Here is a 20,554-nt window from a genome sequence, read left to right on the forward strand (position 1 = left end):
TATGGTTGGTTCGGGGTCCAGAGGGAGGGCTCGCAAAACTGCTTTGCACTCCTGATTAGCATTGGCCATTGCTATTTTTACTAATAATTCCTTTTGTGCCTGAGGGCTCTCTATCTGCTTTTCAATGGCTATTTTTAACTTATCAATATACTTAATAAAAGACTCAGTTGCCCCCTGCTTAATATTGGTGAAGCACTGCGTTGGCACTTTATCATCAGGGGTGGTAAAAAGAGATATCTTGGCAGCATTAGCTATATCCTGTAAAGCTGCTTCAGGCAGATCCCTGGCCTGATCTCGGGGCTTTTGGAAATCTCCTTCTCCTGCTAATTGCTCTAAAGTAAAATTGGGTCTGTTAGCATCTCTTGCATAAACATCTGCCAATTGCTTTAAATGTTTTTTCCACTGCCTCTCCCACAACATGTACTCTGCTGGAGAGAGGAGGCAGTTCATAATATTTTTGATGTCATGAGGGACCATGACGTGGGCAGAGAAGGAGGCTTCTAACAAGTGTTTAAAAAAATGTGAACTCCTGCCATGTTCCTCGGCAGCTTTGCAAAGTTCCTGCAGTTCCCTATAGTGAAGGGATTCCCATGCAGCAACCTGTGCCCCTGTCCTGTCTCTCCTCATTATTACAGGAAAGGCAAGTATTTTCTGGGACAGAGCTGAGTTCCCCGCCCGTGTGGCTTCCCTCTGCACCTCAGCCCAGTGATCTTCATACTCAGAATCTGAATAAGAAGATTCACTGCTCTCATCTCCTAGTGGAGATGGGGGGTGCTTGCTGGCAGCACGGGGCTGGCTCAGGTGTCTAGAGCTGACCCTTTTGTGGCTGCGTGGGGAAGCGGGGGTGGCCCCGCTCCGGCCGGAGCCGTCCCGACCTCCGGGGCACTGGGACCCTGGAGCGGGCGCGCCGCTGGGGACGGAGCCCCGGCACAAAGAGACAGGAGCGGGGCCCGCGACGGGGAGAGGTTTCCCGATGGACGGGGGAGGGCCCGACGCGGTTACACCCAACGACGCAGTGGGGGGGGAGGAGCCGCAGGACGCGGCAGGAAGAGAAGGGGTGAAGGCGGGAAAGTGGCCATTTTGGGCATCGAGGGCGGGAAAACCGGGGTGGGAGTGGGACAAAATGGCGGGGCTGGCCACGCTGCCGGCGCCATCTGTGCTAACGCTAGGAACTGGGAGGGACACAACCGGGTGTGAGGGCATAGGAGAAAGGGTAGGGGAAAGACCCAGAGCGGCATGGCCACTGCCACCCTGGTGCGGGTAGAGAGACGGTAGGAGGGTGTCAGGGAGACGGCAGCAGCCCTGTGCCCGGGGGCAATGTCCACCCGCCGACTGGCTCTCAGGCAGGGAAAGGGGTTCAGGGACACCTGGAGGGGCTGACGGGGTTGGGGGTTTTAACTGGGGACCCAAAACTCCCTCTTCTTTTTTTCCCTCTTTTTCCAATGAGAAAATAATATTTTGAAACACAGGAAAGAATTTTGCAACAGAAAAATCCCCTTTAGCTTGAACTGTATATAACTTTCTCCCCACATTATCCCAAAAAATTCCTGATTTAGCAGAGTCTGAATTAATCTTAAAATGCTTAAAAACCCAATGAATAAATCTTTTTAAATCCCCTTTAGAAAACTTAAAATTTCCCGCTTTTAAGGTAGTTACAACTTGGATATAAAAGTCCCTCTCAGGTGGGGTCAGCCTTAATACAGAGGACTCATTCCCCATCCTTTTTCACTCCCCACCCAGCAGTAAAACAGCAAAAAAAAAGAAAAAAGCCCGAATAAAAAACCTTTCAAGGGATACACTTACAATTTCTCTTCGGCAGATGCCGGCGGGCGAAAACAAAGCTGCTGGGTGGGTGGTCACCTGGGCGGCCGGTCCTCAGGGGCTCTTCCTTGCCCCAGATGGTCAGCGAGGGTCCCGGTCGCAGCCTCTTGGATCGCTTCTTGCTAGAACGCAAGCAAGCTTCCTCGAGGGGCGGCGGCTCCAACGGCGGCTCGCCTCACAGCTGAAGGTGCGGGCAGACGCTTCTTCAGGGGTTCTTCAAAGCCCCCACGTTGGTCGCCACTTGCCGCGGCGGTGGAAAGCCCGGAGCACCGCGACTTCTCCAGAAGCAGCCTTGAAAAAGGCTGGCCCGAAGCGCATGCGAGCAGCTTCGAGCAGTCGAGTGATTCTAGCTCAGCTCAGTAATAGTATAGTGATTTCAGCTCAGCTCAGCTCGGCAGCGGCGGCGGGCAGGCAACACAGGAAGCAGGGACGAGACAGCTGGTCCAGCGTTCCACCAAGGCACAAGCCTTTATTCAGGCAAAGCTTCGGCGAAGGGTGCTGGTAACAGCGAATCTCCCAAACAGAGGAAAACCCGGGATATTTATGGGGAAGGAGAGGGGCGGGGGGAAGCCCGAGATACCTGTATCGGGGTGGGACAGCAGGGGGGGAACACCAATGAAACACAACAGTTTAACATAGCTAACTCAAAGACCCCTGGGAGCAACATTGTGTCGCTCTTACAGAGAAGTATCTCCTCTCCAGGGGAGGGCCAGTATCTCGGGCCCAGCGGGCTCCTCCGCACCCACAATCAGAGTCCTCAAGAGGGCAAGTACCAGAGCAGACACTTCCCAAATCACCAGGACAACCTCTGGCCCAGCCATGGGACAGACACATCCTCATGTCCCAAGCAGATAAAGTTCTGCAGCTGTGCTGAGCTCCCTGTTTCTGGGCTCAGCAAAGCTCCATCCTGCTGGGACATGGGAGCAGAGGTCTCAGCACCCCCTTGCCACCACACCTCCCACTCCCAGGAGTCAGGATGGTTGAAAACAACAACTCCTCCCCAGCTCCAAAACCTCTCTCAGAGCTTTAACGTTACCAGGAAAGATCCACACAGCAGCAGCCTCCCATTTGCCCTCTGCTTAAACAACAGGGTGCCCACCATGGGCTGCCTCAAAGGTGAGGGTGAAGAGGGGCAACCCCAGGTCAGAAGCAGGGCAGTGAGCTCAGCCCAGCTCCATTTGCTGCAATGACAAAGGCCCAGAGAACACATCATCCACGAGGACTGAGCTGCTGGCACGGAGCAGGGCTCGGCAAGGACGCGCTTGTAAACACTCTCGCTGGCCATCGTCGCTGACGCAACCACGAGAAAGGGGCAGAGAAAAGCATTATCTGCAAACAGACATCCCTCCCTGTCCCTGGACACCGGGACCAGCCCAAGCACGACATCTCCAGCCTTTCTCTTGTCTGCATGTTGAGCCAAAAGCCCTCTGGTGTCCTGCTGCAGATGAGGATCACTCCCACATCAAGGAAGGGCTGAGTTCCCACAAGCCAGAAAACCTCTGCTTTGGGATTTTGACCCGTAATCCCTGGAAGCAGTTGGTATATTCAGCAGGCACATGATCTCTTTCAAAGCTGGCCTCTCTTCTTGAAGCACTAGGTAGTATCTAACATCCTGAGTATTATCCTTCACATGTTCCTCCCCTCCATGGCAGCAGGCATCTCTTTCTGCCCATCATCCCTGTCAGGAGTTTGGAGCAAGGAGATGGTGTGAAGTGTCCTGACAAGCAGAGCTACGCAGGTCCTGGGGCTGCTGGGGACAAAGTCCTGCTGTCTCTCTTACAGTGATACTTCCCCACATCTCTTCCTCTCTCCCTGAAGTTTCCCAGATAAATCTGTGTTGGCATATCACATCCCAAAACTCCAAGCTGCGAGGATCTGAGGAGACCAATGTCTGAGTAGTGATTCCACATCCAGCTCAGAGAAAAGCTAATCAGCATCCTTACCAGAGATTTTATTGCAGACACATGGAAAGCAACAGCAGAAAAAGCAAAGCAAACCATAAGCACTGGCTGTCAGCTTCATCAAGGAGGAGCAGCACGAGGGAAGGGAGAGATTCAGCACCAGCCATGTGATTTTCCCAGCAACCCAAGTGAACCACGGAATGGGCAGAGCTCAGCTTGTGGCAGCAATGCCACTGCAGCTCCTCCCCCTGCAGCACACAAAGACAGACCTCTGCAAAAATAAATGGTGCATGGAAAAACTGGAGGTAACAAAAGAGCTGCCAGCCAACGTCAGCCTGTCCCTGACACCCCTGAAGCCCTTTACAGCTGCTGCTCCAGGACCCTCTGGCCATACAAACCCCAAACCTGACCTCTGCACTTTGGACCAGAGTGAGCACGTGGAGAGCAGCTGACAACAGTGATCCCCACATTTCTGTGATTCCTCAGCAAGGACCCTCATCTTCAAATAACCAGAGCACGCAGAAGCCCATGCTCCCAGCTCTTTTGGCTGCCCTTTCTGGCATGGAAACAAAAGGCAGGAGCAGCTCAGATGTGCAAGATACCAAAGGGCCTCCCCACAAGCGAGAATTTGTAACCCACCCAAGGACACTGCTGCTCACTCCACAACAGCAGATTCATCCTACACAAGGACTGGTTTGCACTCTAACAGGAGCACAACACGAATCTCCAGTGCCAAGATCAGGACCAGACCACAGGAGCTCTCCTTTTCAATGCCCATGAAGCATTCACATAATTCTTGTTGCACAAGGGGATGCACAGTCCAGGGATCCGGAGCTGAGTCTAGCAAAGAGGCCTTGGCTAGGGAAGCTTCCACCTCCTCAGCAGCTCTTTCCATCTCAGCCATTTCCCTTCCAAGCAAGGCTTCCTGGCTGGAGCAAGCACCAGGGGTGTTGCAATCCCCAATTCTGTCTGAATAAATCCAGCCCAGCCCAGCCACAGCAGCAGGACTCTGGTCTGGCCTGACTACGTGCCATCCCTGGACACCCACTGTGTCCAGAAGCTCGTGGCATGTCGGAAGGCAAGCTTATTCCTCAGCTGTAGATAGCAGTTCTGCTCCCTTTAACACACAGGACCATGGTGGGTAACTCAGATGTGCACACACTCATCTCATGGGACTTCTTCTGAAATAAATGCAGCAGACTCTGGGAAAAATCCTCTCAGTCCCATGGCAAGGGGCTGAGGAGGGTGGATAAAAGGCAACTGTGTGGCCTCAGTCTGGGCAGCATCCATCCCACACTCGGCCTTGGGGCAAAGGATGCTCAGGGGTGCTCATTCTGTCCCTCCTGACAACATAATTCCAATGGGAAAACACCCATGAGCTCACTGCAGCAACAGAACATGTCCTACAGGCACTGTTTCACCTGCAATTCCCCATGTAAACACAGGAAAACCACCTAACAGGATCCCTGCCTTTTCCTGCAGAAACAGCACGAGGGTCTGCTCACGTTTCCCATGCTAGCATGGAAAAGACAGAGGGATTCAGATCCATTACACATTGCATTAACCCTACTGGGACATTTCCCACAGCTCACTTAAACGTTTCCAAACCTGCAGGATGAGGTCATCCCAATCTAAATGCATAACCCACTCTCCAAGGTGGTTCACTAGGTATAACTTGCAAGCAAAAGCAAACAAAAGCTGATCTGGTGCGATACCCTGCTCCACTCCCAACGTGTTTAAGACTTGGCCAGACAAAGCCATGGCTGAGCTGATCACTCACATGCTGGAGACAATCCCACTTCAAGCAGGTCAGGCCAGAGACCTCCAGATATCCTTTCAACCAGTGCTTCCATCACTCTGTGGCAGCAAATGAGAAGGGGCAGAGTAATTACTGCCAATAAGACAGGCTCACATTGAGTTTGTCTGGAGAAATCATTCTAGATAATATTAAAAGTTTAGTTAGCAGAGATGTCAGCACTGACACAGTGAGGGCTAATTTTGTCCTGGCAGGAATACTGGAGTGCCAGGATCTGAACCCTGATGTATTGCACGGGTCTCAAGCAGGGTCAGCACACTGCGTCACACTGCCCTTGCACAAATTAACACCTGCCACAAGAGATTCCTTTTTAGCAATTTAACTTCAGCCATGCATCCAAATACAATAGCCTGCAATAATCCAAGAATACAGGTTAAAAGCCAGACAGCCAATAGCTCTCAAGACATTAGAAGCAACTAGAAAATTCATTTCCCACTATAAGTCTTTACTCTAGGGAGGTCTCAACACTACTGCTGCTATTTGGTGTCCTTCCAGTGCTGGGAAAAGGCCAAAAACTGCTGTAGCAGAGACTGAACCACACTGATACTGGTGGGTTCAGTCCTGGGGAAGAAGGCAGAGTGTCTACATGAGGTGCTGCCTGCAGGGTGATGGGGAAGCAGCTGCTAGCACTGAGATAAAAGAGGGTTGCTGGTCACCAGGGGAACTGCCATCAGTGCTGCTCCTTCCAGGTGTCCACCCATGGTATCCACACATGACACTGGCCAGCAAAGCTCATTTTCTCAGAGTGAAGCCCCATCCAGGTTGCCCCAAAACATAAAAGAAATACAAGACTGCTGCTAGCTAAGTATGCAAACAGAAGGTGTCAAACCCATGGGAAGAGGAAGGACTCTGTGAAGTTATTAGAATGATATCCATCATAATCCAGAGAAATGCAAAAACACATACACATAAAAACACAAAGTCCACAGGATGAATTCACAGCACTGGGAGCCTCATTCAGGGCAAAGTGGGGGAGCTCTGTGTGGCAGCCCTGCTGCTCTGATTTGTTCCCTTCAGCAGCACAGGGCCAACACCTCAGCCCAAACAACAGCAGGGCACTGGAGGCACATTCCCAGCACCCCCAGCTCAGCTCCACTACAAATGCAGAAATGAAAGATAAACATTCCTGGAAGATCACATTACCCAGCATGAAGAGATGACAGCTTGTCAGGAGCAGCAGAAACAGGCTGAGCTCAGTGAAAAGCACTCATCATAGGCTGACATCTTCCTATCAGAGAATACTGATACACCAGTTATTTCTGCTACAGTATTTAATTTATTTATTTTTTACCTTTTGACAGGCAGAAACAAACAAGCACAAGTGAAATAACATAACAGTAATTGAGATGGGCAACAAAACCTGATGCTTGGCTAGTTTAGCTCTCCATGGGAGGGTAACACAAATGATGGACACCACGACCAAATGAGAAATGCAACAAAAACATGGCCAGACTCTCATTCTTCAAGCAAAAAGAAGAGCTGCAAAGGCAGTGTGCTCTGCAGGCTCCATCTCTGTGTTTGCTTGCTCTTGAGCAGCTCTTCGTTACTGATGGGTGGGACGTTTTAACACCTTAAATGCTATTCCCAGAGAAACTGAACTAAATCCTCATTTTCACAGCACAAATTCATCTGGTTGGAAGAAAATACCCCGCCCTATTCCTCTGGCCTCCAAACTGCAGCTGGCAGCCTCAGGACACAGGACAGTCCTGGGGAAGAAACACAACTGTTTACTCTGTTTGTCTGTCCCTCCTCCCTCCCCCAGGGCACACAGGAGCTGATCATCCCTGTGCCATCTCCTGACAGGAGCTGACTTGTTTCAGGTTCCTTACGCACCAGAGCTCTGCACTGCAGAGCTCTGCAGACAAATTTGGGCACAGCACCCAAACACCAAGAAGGAAAAGTCAGATCAGGTCAGGAGAGCATCATCCATGCTGGGAGCACTTCCAAGCAAACACCCAAAGCTGCTGCATTAGAAGAAGACAGGCCCCAAATCCAAATTTTGGAATGACTCCACCCAGTTTAATTCCTTGGTCATGCATTCTGCAAGCATTAGCTCTGAGTGGGCTGCAGTTCTAACAGCTCCACACTCAAAGCTTCATGGACAAAACAAGGTTTAGGCAGCACTTTTCAGAGTGCAGATCATCACCTCCCACATGTACCCTGCCAGGTGTGGGATGCCCATCAGCCAGGCTACAGGTGGACAGACTCAGCAGGATCCCATCCAGGAGCAGAGTGAAGGGTGAAATGGTTGAGCTGCTACAAGAAAATATACAACCTCTGTGCCATCCATCAGAGCAACAAGTGTTTTACCCCTCCCTTCCATCAAAAGAAGGGATTATTAGCCAGGAAGGGTACCAAAACAACTTGTGCTCATGAGTATTTTACCTAAAGAGTTAAACAATACCACATAAAAAGCAGATAGATACTTAGCATGTGTAGTATTTGCATTAGTACACACTCTCAAGGAAGCCAAATGAAGTTTGATAATCTACATGGGAAGTTTTCCATTTTCACGTGCTTGACTTTCCACCTGTGTGAAATCAAACATTGGATGAAGCTTCTGACAAACTCCCATGGAATAAACATGCTTAGGTGACAGGAAAAAAAAAACAACAACAAACTGCCAAGCCTGTGCTGATATGTAAATTCTACTTTCAATGATTTGTTTTAAAGACAGCTCACAGGACTGACCAAGAGGAGGCTATGGCAGAACATGACTGTGGGGTAGTGAGAGGTTTTAACACATCTTGCCTTATGCATTCCTGTCTTCAAGCTGCATAAAACACTGATAGATTTAAAGTTTGGGATTTAATAGTTTCCCCTCCCAATCTGACTCCATTGTTAACTTTTTAAAGAGAGATTGGGACTGAGTGGCTCTTTGGCTCCTATTTCCACAGCCAATTAAAACTCCACCCACCCCCAATCCATTTTTGCATAATTAATGCCTTCATGATTGGCAAGAAGTGATTTTAGGCACAAAGAGGCTCTGGCATCAGAAAGGTGCCTTCCTACCTTGCCTGTGAAAAGAGGTTGTACTTCAAAGCCACTGGCAACAAAAGCTCCCTGTGCTGGGAACACCACCCAACAACACCTCAGAACAGCTTTGCTTCATTTTCAACACTCTCAAACAATGGCTGTGATTATTTTGGAAGAGTAACCCAGTTGCCATGAAGAGAAATGGAAACCAGCATCCCTTCTGAGAGCGAGACCAGAGATTGCTGGGATCCTCTGCAGCAGAACATTACCATCAAGTCTCCACTGTTCAGAATGTTCTCATGCATTAAGAGAAAAAAAACACCATCAATTCTACATAAATTCCTTTGCTGAAGCCAGCAGCAAAACGTCTGTGGAATTAAGGCAGATGAGAGCCTTCCCTGGCTTGGGCTTATCCCAACCCCACACGCACTAAAGAGAGAAACAGAGCTCAGGAAAGATGAAATACTTCCTTGCCATCATCTGCCATTGCTGTCCAAGCAGCAGGCCCCAGCACTTGAGAGCATCCCTGGGTATTCTGTGTGCTCAGAAAGCTCCTGCTGGAGCACAGAGCCACCCTGAGCTCACCCAGCCACGGTCTCTGGGGTTTTGTGTGTGCCATGAGGACACCGGGCATGTGACTCGCGTGTTAAAACTTTCTGGCTCGCCAGTCGAAGTTCAGATTCTTTCCCTGCAAAACACACTGCATGATCTCATCTGCAAGCAATCAGCCTGAGAAATCAGCTTGTTAAAGGAAGCTTCTAGGAAAGGAGAGAAATCTCTGGAGGATTTGGGGGCCTATATAATTTTAACCACTTTGTTAAACCCCAGCTGCTCCTCTCCCCATTGGGGTCACACAACCAAGAAACCATTTCTCCTCCCACACAACTCCAGACAGGACAGTTTGCCAACACCTAACTGCAGCATCCTATTTGCATTCTCCACAGCCTGAAAACACTCACATTTTCAAGCAAAACTCAACTCAAACAGGCACTGAAAGAGTGCAAGGACAAACTCAGAACTACAAGCTGAGCAGCATCCAGAAAGGCAATTCATCAAACATGCAACAGTGATCATCTGTATGTGTAAACCAGAATATTCTCTGAAATTCTGGATGTGTATTTCAGCATTTCCTCACAATTCTCACAGGAACCCAAGACATGCACCAGAAGACAGGAATAACCAGTGCAGTGAGAGCTCTGCAGAGGAGTAAGGAACAAGCAATGAACTAGCAATAAAATCCTTGGAACGCCAGCTTTGTCCTAAGATTACTCAATGTGATGAGACAGAATTTTACCTGAATTTCTGGAGATGCTGCAGGAGCCCTACATCCTCCCTGTGCTACAACATGCCCAGATGGCAACACCTTTTTCTCCCCAGTGAAAACGCTGAGGATGCAGCACGGCAGAGTGAAGGACAAAGCTCAGCATCTGATTCCCAGGTTGTGCTCCCAGTTTGGCTCTCCAGGGCAGTGTGGTGAGCAGAACGAGCAGCTCTGGGCCCTGTGCTCACACACACATGGTCACATTTGCATCCCCTGAGCTCCCAGAAGCAGGACCACCCCTCTTGCACTCAGCAGGGAGGGAGGGAAGATCAGAGCAGCATCCTGCCTTCTTCACTTCCTTCCATGCTGTCACACCCTGCCTCAGCTGCTCCCAGCAGCATCTCCCAGGCAACCCTTCCCCAGCTGCCCCTCGCTGGACATTCAAGTGCTTTGAAAGACTTTCCTTAAAATTCTTGCATAGAAATCACTGTTTAATGCTCAGCTCAGAACACAGGAGGGAGGAGGGGGGAAAAGCCAGCCTGTCTCTAACAAAGGGGATCTGGAGGACTGAGCCCTTGGCTCCTCACAGCTGTGGATTATTCCAAGTGAAGCGATTATTCACCACTCCCAGCACCTATGTGCAGTTCAACTCGCAGAAGTAAATCTTCTGAAACAAACAGAAAGCAACAAAGATCAGGCAACACACTTATTATCCTAAGAGCAGAGATAAAAGTTAATAACTGGGTGATTTGTATCCTTGCAAAAGCTACTTTACACATGGAAAGTAACTTTTTTTGGTGAATGGTGGCACCTTCTAGCTCCAAATGACACGCTGAAGCTCACAGCAACTTGAAATAGCTGCCTTGGAAAAGCTTTGTGCTTTCTGTGTCTTTAAGAAATGCATAGCTCTGACTGCAAACATTCAGGCTAAACAAAATGTTATGAGGAAAAATCTCCTTCAAGCTTTTTACTCCCCAGCCAAATTCCTGATTTTACCAGATTAAGAGCAGACACCTCCCTCACCCCCACCCCCAAACTGATGTCCACTACTAACATCAAGGTACAGGACAACTGCCCCCCAAATTCCTGGAAAACCACAGCTCAGAAAATTCAAAGTATAAAGGGAGGGGGGTAATACTGAAGGGCTCAGCTGCTGGCTCCTCTGGTGCAGCTTCTCAACCAAATCATGAAAGAAGAAGAAAAAGGAGACTTTCCAGCTCAAGTTCCAAGTCCTTTTTAAAAATCAGTTTATAACCACTAAAATAAACACAGTAAGAACAACTGTGCAGTAACTGGGAACCTGCAAAAACAGCTGCAGTTTAAGAGCAGTTTAGGCCACGTCTGGCAAACACCAGCAGATAGATGAGCCCAGGAGGATGGCAGCATGCTGGGGAATGAAACAGTGAATTTTACCCACAAGCTCACCAAGGAACTGCCCAAAGTTCACCCAGGCTGGGCAGAAGCAGCTGTTCTGTGCTGTTTACAGCTCCAGTGAGCGTTTGCTTCTTGCTAGAACTGCCTCTCTCCCAAATTCCAATCTCCTCCTGGATGCCCAAGGCTTCTCACATGCCCCCACCTGCCCCGTGCTGCCTCAGCCCAGCCAAGACTTTCCCAATGCACCTGACACTTGGGTGGGCACACTGCTCTCCTCATGGGTCTGTCACCCCAAAACCAGCGGCTGCTCCTCACCCAAAAACCAGCGGCTGCTCCTCACCCAAAAACCCGCGGCTGCTCCTCACCCAAAAACCCGCGGCTGCTCCTCACCCAAAAACCCACGGCTGCTCCTCACCCAAAAACCCGCGGCTGCTCCTCACCCCAAAACCCGCGGCTGCTCCTCACCCAAAAACCCACGGCTGCTCCTCACCCAAAAACCCACGGCTGCTGCCCACCCAAAAACCTGCAGCTGCTGCCCACCCAAAAACCCGCGGCTGCTCCTCACCCAAAAACCCGCGGCTGCTCCTCACCCAAAAACCCACGGCTGCTCCTCACCCAAAAACCCGCGGCTGCTCCTCACCCAAAAACCCACAGTGGGTCCCTCCAGGGCACAAACCCCCACTGCACCCAACCTCCCCAGGAAACAGCCACCTTGAAGGGAAGGAAGTGCAAGAAACCTGCAACAAGACACCATGACCTGGATACTTCAGCTGCTCCAAGTCACTTTAGGACATCTCCAGAGCAGCAGATGGTGCACAAGGACAGCACCAAGCAGCACCTTTGAAGGAAAGCTGTCTAGAGTCCTGCTGCCATCTCACCTTTGGGCTCCAGCCAACAGAACTCCTCAGGATTTGGACATTTTGAGTCTCTTTAGAACTGAAGATCCAATTCTCCACTCCACGTTACCCGAGGAGCTACCCCAAGCCACATGCTTTGAACATCCTCCTTCACTGCAAAGCTGACAGTTTTCAATTACAGCCAGTGGAGTTGTTCTTGGCTCTCCACCCCTCACCACAGACCTGTGCTCTCCGTGGCCAGGCTTCTCAGCGTGAACATAAAGCAAACTCAGGAAAGGTGCAACAAATAAAAGCCTTCCTGGACACTGACTGGAATTGGAACGACAAGAACTCCTAGGAAAGGCAAGGAGACAGCTCTGGGGGAGGAGGAGATGATGATCTGGGCCATTTCCAGAGGAGGAAAAGCACAGGAAGCCTCAGGTCTCGTTCTTGTAAGTTTCAGATTTTAAGTGGGACAAGGGGTAAAGCTTCCAAACTAAAAGAGGGGAGATGTAGATTAGATATGAGGAAGTAGGTTTTTTGAAATGAGAGTGGTGAGGCTCTGGCAGAGGTTGCTCAGAGAAGCTGTGGCTGCCCCACCCCTGGAACTGTCCAAGGCCAGGTTGGATGGGACGTGGAGCAACCTGGGACAGTTGAACAAATTCCTACTCACTGCAGGAGGGTTGGACTAGAAGAGTTTCAAAGATCCTTTCCAACTCAAACTCAGTGGCTCTAAGATGCTGCAAATCTCAGACTGCAGCCTGCGACCATCAGAAGGACAGAGATCCTTTACTCACAGCAAAAGGAAGCTCACACCACTTGATACCTGCCCAGGGGACAAGCACACACCTGGATAATAGATTTAAGGCTTCTTAAAATACAATTACTTTCCTAATTATACACCAGAGGCCAGAACCCACAGGCTGAGCAAGCCACGAGCAGCACAGCAGCTAATTCACAGAGAGCTCCTCTTGATTTCCACAGCCCACATTACCCAGACATCAGCCTGAATGGACATCGGAGCCTTTCTAATTTTATAGTCCACAGAGACAAGGCAGGAACGGCTGATGGAAGAGCAGCAAGGCCTCTCTGCCCACACACACCACTGCTGCTGGCTCCACAACTGCAGAACTGCTTCTACATTTTTTTTAAAGATTTTTTTTTTTTTTAATGGAGTCAGCTGAAGAGAAAATGAAGAGCTCGGCATTTTAAACCAAAGCATTTCAAAATGCTTGTTTATCTTTCAGCCTCAAAAGAGGAGAAGTAAAGTGAAACAAAATCTCAGTCATTCCCTCATAAGTTTTTTCTCTCTGCCTCCAACAAAGCAAAGAGCCCTGAGCTCCACTTGATCACTTTTTCTTTTCTTTCCCCTTTGGCTTACAGCATTTCAGTTAGAGAAGTTGACACAAAACAGTCCCAGATTCTCATATTTTATCTTTTCCCCAGGTTACCTCTCCATTAAAGAGTAATTAGAAGGCAGAGCAGCCAAAGGAAGAGTGCATCCAACACAAAAAAAAAAGGATGGGGAAAACACATCAAGGAACAAGCAGTGGCACAAACCAACAAAGGCTACAATAAAATCAGCTTTCACACAGAGATCTGCTTAAGGAAAAGAAAAATAGAAATCTCTTTTTTCTCACAATGGGAACAACCCCAGGCAAACGAGCCATGAGGCAGCACAAGCGCCCAGCTCTCAAAGCTGCGAGGAAGAACCAGACCCCGGGACCGGGTGAACAAACCGGGAGAACCAGACCCCGGGACCGGAGCCGAACAAACTCCACCGGGGCTTCGCTCCCACCTGGCCCGGGAGCGAAAGCAGCGGCGGGGATGGCCGGAGCAGGGCAGGGGGACCCGCACCCCACCAGCACCCCCGGGAGGAGCGGGGAGGCCGAACAAAGCCTCGGCACTCGCTTTTACCGTGAGGGGCTCCCGGACACGTCCCTGCCCCGAGCGCTCCCGGGCAGCGCTCCCGGAGCTTCGGGGGCTCCGCGGGGAGGGAGAGAGAGAGAGAGAGAGAGAGAGAGACACCGCCCCGGGCACCCAGCGAACCCTCCGGGGACACACAGCGAGCCCCCCGGGCACCCAGCGAGCCCCTGGGCACCCAGCGAGCCCCGGCTCCGCGATACCCTCAGCACAGCCGGAGCTCCGCGGGCTTCGAGCGGCGCCCCGGGGGCGGCCCCGCGCTCCGACCGCAGCGGCCGCGCTGCCCCCGCTCCGTCCCGCGGGGAGCCGGGCTGGGAACCGGGCTGGGAAGCGGGGCTGGGAGCAGGGAAGGAGCCGGGCAGGGCGGGGCGGCCCCGGAGCTTACCTGAGGCAGGCCGGGCGGTGGCGGCGCGGATCGCGGCCCCTTCCGGCGGGCGAGCGGGCGGGGGCGGCCGCGGGCCCCGCGCTCTTAAAGCGGCCGCGCCGGGCCGGGGCCGCCGGGAGGAGTCGCTACGGTAACGGGACAGCGGGGCGGGCACCCGAGCGTGCCCTGGGGCCGGGCAGGGCGGGTGTGACTGTGTGTTAGTGTCCTTCCGTGTGTGCCTGTGTGTTAGTGTCCTTCCGTGTGTGCCTGTGTGTTAGTGTCCCTCCGTGTGTCCCTGTGTGTTAGTGTCCTTCCGTGTGTGCCTGTGTGTTAGTGTCCTTCCGTGTGTGCCTGTGTGTTAGCATCCCTCCGTGTGTCCCCCCTGTGTGTTAGTGTCCCTCCGTGTGTCCCTGTGTGTTCACATCCCTCCGTGTGTCCCTGTGTGTTCACATCCCTCCGTGTGTCCCTGTGTGTTCACATCCCTCCGTGTGTCCCTGTGTGTTAGTGTCCCTCCGTGTGTCCCCCCTGTGTGTTAGCATCCCTCTGTGTGTCCCTGTGTGTTAGTGTCCCTCCGTGTGTCCCTCCTGTGTGTTAGTGTCCCTCCGTGTGTCCCTGTGTGTTAGCGTCCCTCCGTGTGTCCCTGTGTGTTAGTGTCCTTCCGTGTGTCCCTGTGTGTTAGCATCCCTCCGTGTGTCCCTGTGTGTTAGTGTCCCTCCGTGTGTCCCTGTGTGTTAGCATCCCTCCGTGTGTCCCTGTGTGTTAGTGTCCTTCCGTGTGTCCCTGTGTGTTAGCATCCCTCCGTGTGTCCCTGTGTGTTAGTGTCCCTCCGTGTGTCCCTGTGTGTTAGTGTCCCTCTGTGTGTCCCTGTGTGTTAGTGTCCTTCCGTGTGTGCCGGAGTCCTTCCGTGTCCCCCGAGTGCCACTGAACCACCAGGACTGTGATACTGATTTACCAAAATACGGATTTGATCCAGCATCATTTCCAACCATAACGGACAAAGACTCTTTATCCGATTAGGGTTAATGAGTGTGTGTTTATTGGCAGCGCTGGGCTGATGTGCAGAGTCACCCCTAATTCACAACCCCCGAATACAGGAGATTACAGACTTTGTATTTACCGACATATTGAATACAAATACATATTCATAACCCTGTTACCACCCACTCCCTGCTTCCTATGCTAATTAAGAAAAAGCAATTAAGCATGTGCAGTTTGTTCCTTGAAATGAGTCGGTGGTCGCCTTATGAGGAGGGGTCATTAAGGGAGGAAGGAATATATCTCTTCCTCATTCTGACCTTTCTGCCTTTTCAATACAGAGTGACAAATGAACCCCTGGCCATGTTCCAGTTTCATGTTTCCAGTTGGGTTCTGGTTTGCAATTGTCTTATGTTCTTGAAGTTCCTTACAAGATTCCTCGTTTCTCATTACAAGCTCAGCTGAACAAACATAAAGTTGACAGACAATTAGTTATTGGTTAATGATTAGCTCCTCATTCTAATAGTGCCTCTCTATCAAATTTAACAAGGATTAGGTTTTTTTTATTAGATTTAACAAAAAATATTTTTAATTAAGGCCTTATAGCTTTTCTAATATCTTAAATTCTTCAAAGTTTATGCTTCAATACATAGCATGAATAAATTCATACTAAAGTTATAATCTTGTCTGACATGAATCCTGGCATATATCCAGGAAACCTTCCTTGAGGAGATTATAGTGATATGCAGCAAGGCCAACGTAAATATTTGTCCAATAAGATTACAACGATATTCACTCATAAATATCTGTCTGCAAGAAGTGGATTTCCAAGAAACCCGACAAAATTACAACATATACCCCCAAAACAGCATGAATATTTGTCTGCAAGAAGTGGATTCCAAAGGACCCCCAAAAAGCCTGAAAAGATATAAAAAGCACCCTGGGACAGTCGCATTTTGTGAAGAATGATGGAGAAGTGTTGTGGAAAGCCTTCTTCTTGCTCACCCAGCACAGCACCAAACTGATTTTGCTGATGGTTTCTTTTTATGATTGTGTTTTAATTATAGAATAAATTTCTTGTTTTATTAATCAAATCTGCTACTCATTTATAACAAGGACTGCCACCCATGGGTTCCAGGGCTGAGCACTCTTGTCCCCTGTGTCCTTCCATGTCCCCTGGGCTCCAGGGTTCATTCAGGTCCCCCTGTGCATCCTGGCTGTGTGTCCTGCTCAGCTCCTGTCTCTGCTGCCCTCTCGTGATGCTTCTGCATCTGCTTGGGGAAAGATCTCGCCTCCCCCATCGCCTCTGAGAGACACCAACGCCGCTGTTAAAAGTTCTGTCTATTTCCAACAATATCTGTAATTCCTGAAGTTTACAGAACTTCACAATCAGCTGCCCCAGCCTGAGGGCAGCCCCCACACACCATCACTGTCCCCAAAATCCCCCGCCTGCAGTGCCCTGGAGCTGGGGCAATCCCACCTTTCATGCCCAGTAACCCCTGCTCAACACAGAAATAAATGGTGGAACCGTGTGAGAAGGGCCACCGGTGATTTCTAGTTCACCCACCCCTCCATCAAACCTTTTCCTCAGCGTGTCCCATGGTTTTAGGGACCTCCCAGGGCTCTCCCAAGAAGATATCCCAGTGCTGTGCTCATCTGCTGCCCCATCTCCCCAGCCAGAGCCGTAGCATCTCTCACAGGTTGATGGAACTCTCCCAGTGCCTCAGTTGATGTCCAGGCCATGCCATGGCTCCCACCCCACTGTCCTTGCTGCTTGGACAGTTTCATTTCCCCAGGACAGCTACAAAACCTTCATTTTAAAATCTAAATTGTAAAACACACTGTGAAAATCTGATCTCAGCAGTTTATTCTTACAGTGTTACCGCGGGAGACCGGCGCTCTGGAGCTTTTCTCTCAGGTTACTTTGAGAGCTGAGCTGTTTTAGCTGCTGGGAACTGACACTAAATTACAGCACAAGTGCCAGGTAGGTCAGCACAGCACAAACCCAGCCCAGGAGGGGAATTCATTCCTGCAGATTTTTGTTGCAGCTAGCGGAAACCAGTCTCTAATCACAGTCACAAACAAATCAGCAGGAAAAACTGCCCAGCTCTTGCTGCTGGACTTTCATCGACGCCTCTCGTGTCCTCTGCCAGCCCCGTGTCACCATCCAGGGTGGCAGTGTCCCCTTGGAGGGGCACAGGAGCCCCGAGGCTGCTCTGGTGATGCTCAGGGCAGCTCCTGGCAGGCAGCTCAGAGCCATTCCTGGGATGATCCAGAGGAAGAGGAAAGCTCTGGGCTGCTCGTGGCACATCAGAGCAGTTCCCGAGAGCTCCTCGAGCTGCTGAGATGATTCCTGCAATAGCTGAGCGTTCTCTGGAGCGGTTCTGTGCCAGCCCATCAGCTCCTGGCGGTGCTGCTGCACAGAGCAGCTTCTCCCCAGCCAGTCTCTCCTGCTCAGGAACCTCAGTTAACACCTGGATGAGGATGATGCCAGCGCAGAGGAGCAGCCACCGCTTGACTGGATCTTTCTCTTGCCGTGGCAAGTATTTTCTCACGTGGGCTGGGTACAGCACCTTCCTGGCTTTCCTGCTCCGCTTTGTTGGAGGTCTCCTGACAGCTTGGGCAGCAAACATCGGCCTGGACACATTTTCTGAATTGTTTTTCAGCAGATCTGTGCTGGAGAAAATGTTTTCTGTGGTGTAAGACAGCATGTCCTTAGCAGGTTGCAGGCGTAGCTCTAAAAGCTGGGAGAACTCTATGGAAATACCTCAAAGATTGTTTTAATGCAAAAAAGCAGATCGCTGAAATAATATTAAGAAATATTAATAATAGCACCAGAGTTTTTGTTCACTCTCATTAAAGCAAAAAATGCAGAGCCCCAGAGCTGAACTCTTGGAGTGATTTATGCATCTTTCTAGGGAGCTCCTCTTTGATTTCTCCCGTTGCTCCAACCTGTGCTATAAATACTCACTTTGATGAGTGAAGTGATGCTGGGAGGAGCTCAGCTGGCTCAGAAATCACTCTGGAATGTCTGTACCCCAGCAGCCCCTATCTGCCCACCATCTGCCCAGGGGCACTCGCTGCTAACAGCACTGGAAGGACAGCTCCAAGTTTTCTCCACTTCTATTCCAAGTTTTCTCCTCCCCACTTCTGCTCTCCTTTATTACCGCTTCCTACAACAAGGCTTTGCCTCGAGACATTTTGGTGCTTTTGAGAGCTTGTCCTTCATTGAAATTCATGTATTTGCTGTAAAGAACACAATCTGGGGATGGCCATGCTGTCCCCTGTCATCCCATCCCATCCAGCAGGAACCCTGGCCTTGAGCTGGAGGCGTGGGGATGGGAGGCTGCAGTTTCTGTTCTGACCCTGTGCAATCTCAGCACTCAGCCCCAGAAAAATGAGCAACCTCAGCACTTGCTCTGGCAAGCTCCATCCCAGATATGCCCAGAAAAGGAAAAAAACAACTCTCGTGTTTGAATTCTTTGTGCCTGATAATGACTAAACAGAGCCTGAAAGGGCTGAGTGCCCACAAACCTGCTGGAAAGAGCTCCGGCTCTCTCAGGTCTTTGGCATGAACTTGGGAGATTCAGCTGCAAACTTTGTGTGTCTTTGGTCATCGTGGGCCTCCTCAAACAGGAGGGAATGAAAGGTGGATTTCTGTAAAAAGACCCTGGGCAGTCATCTCTGGATGGCTACTGTACAATCAGACAATAGAATCAGAAAATTCAAGAATGGTTTGGGTTGGAAGGGGCCTTAAAGATCATCTGGAGCGGGGTGGGATGGCTCATCCCTTAGTTCTGGTGGCAAAGGTTGTTCCCAGCGACCACAGCCCTGTCTGCACTGGTGAAATGCTGTCAGGCAGCACCCAAGGCACACAGTGGCTTTCAGAGGTTTAAAAGAAGCACACAATTAAGAACCAGCTCATGTGGATTGCTGCTGCTCTGCCCTGTGGTGCCTCAGACCCACCCTGGCCCCAGTAGCTGAGTGAGTCAGGCTGGGGATTAGTAACATCCTCCCAGACCTGGGGTTCCAGGCCAGGAGAAAGTGCCACAGGCACTGCCCCAGGTGCACACCTGGCTGCTGGGTGGATGTGAAAACCCAAAGATTCGGTATTACATCCATCTCCCTTTGTTTCAGTCAGGATCCTGTCCAAGGAGGAATCAGATCAGATCAGCTTTTCCCATCCCCTGAGCTGTGTCACCCCACTGTGGTTCACAGGCACCCAGGGGTTTTCTGCAGCTCTGGCACCAGTGGCATCACCTGCTGCTCATCACCTCGAGGTTTCCAGTGAAGTTCCACCTCTCACCCCCCTAATCCATCTCCCCAGCATTGCCCAACTCCCTGCTGGAGGGAGGCCAGGATGAGCCCAGCCTCAGAAGGAGCCCCAGGAATGGGAGGGGACCTGCAGGGACAAATCCTGCTCCTATTTCCAATCCCTGTTACCCATTATTGCCACGCCAGTGTAACACAGGGATGCATTTATAACTCCCAGGGGAGCTTGTCCAAGCAGGTCACTGGATCCTCCTCAGGTGAGGAGATGAATCAGCCCTGCAAGCAGCTGATCTTCTGCCCACCAGGTGCAAGGAGAAATAAAAATACCTGTTGAGCTGGATCCAAAGAATTGAATTTCATCCACCCTTCCTCACCCAGAGACTTCAGTGCAATTTCACCGACCACCAAAGACAAAAACTGAGCCGTGGCTGCATCGGGAGCAGCAGCCAGAGCTGGAAGTGCTGGATGTTTGGCAGAAGGAAGCACCGAGGAGTGGCTTTTGCAGCTGGAAGTGATGGAGGCCACGGCACAGACAGAGCTGAGGACACCAGGTCACATCAGGCCAAAGAGTTCTGCAAGGCTCAGCATCGTGTCCTGAGCTGGAGGCAGCCAGGAATCCAGGAATCCAGAGCTGTTTGTGCTGTGTGTGCTGCAGGGATCTGCAGGGAGGGGCAGAAATGCTCATTCCATCGCAGAGGCTGGAGCAAACCCAAGGCACTGCTTCACTCGGAGAGAGAAGCAACAACCCTCAATCCAAGGACTGGATTATCCTCGAAGGAAAAGCTCAGAACTGATTTCCCAAGGTCCCCACGGCAGCCAGGGATGTGCAGACTCTCAGAGAAGGCAGAGCAAGGCTGTGACTCAGGAACCTTCATCCCACAGGGGGGGTATGGAGCCACCTCAGGAAGAGCTGGGCAGTTTGTTTGGTGTGTCAGGAAAAGCAGAGGATAAAATCAGCAGGTGCTGCCAGCTGAGAGGGCACAAACTCCTTCAGTCCCAGTTTTGGAAAACCTGGCAGCTTTTTGGGATGCCTGG

At 50.8% G+C, this 20,554-nt stretch overlaps 1 protein-coding gene across 1 annotated transcript in view; it reads right to left on the reverse strand.

Moving 5' to 3' along the window:
* LOC131586530 (discoidin domain-containing receptor 2-like) overlaps nt 1-14,352 on the reverse strand; it is a 57,358-nt gene extending 43,006 nt beyond the window's left edge. The window contains exon 1 of the mRNA XM_058853472.1: nt 14,294-14,352. The gene's annotated coding sequence lies outside the window, so the exon portion shown is untranslated. The remainder of the gene's footprint in view (nt 1-14,293) is intronic.
* Nucleotides 14,353-20,554: the final 6,202 nt, after the last annotated feature.

The sequence above is a fragment of the Poecile atricapillus genome, chromosome 20 (assembly GCF_030490865.1).
Source record: "Poecile atricapillus isolate bPoeAtr1 chromosome 20, bPoeAtr1.hap1, whole genome shotgun sequence".
NCBI classification, from domain to species: domain Eukaryota; kingdom Metazoa; phylum Chordata; class Aves; order Passeriformes; family Paridae; genus Poecile; species Poecile atricapillus.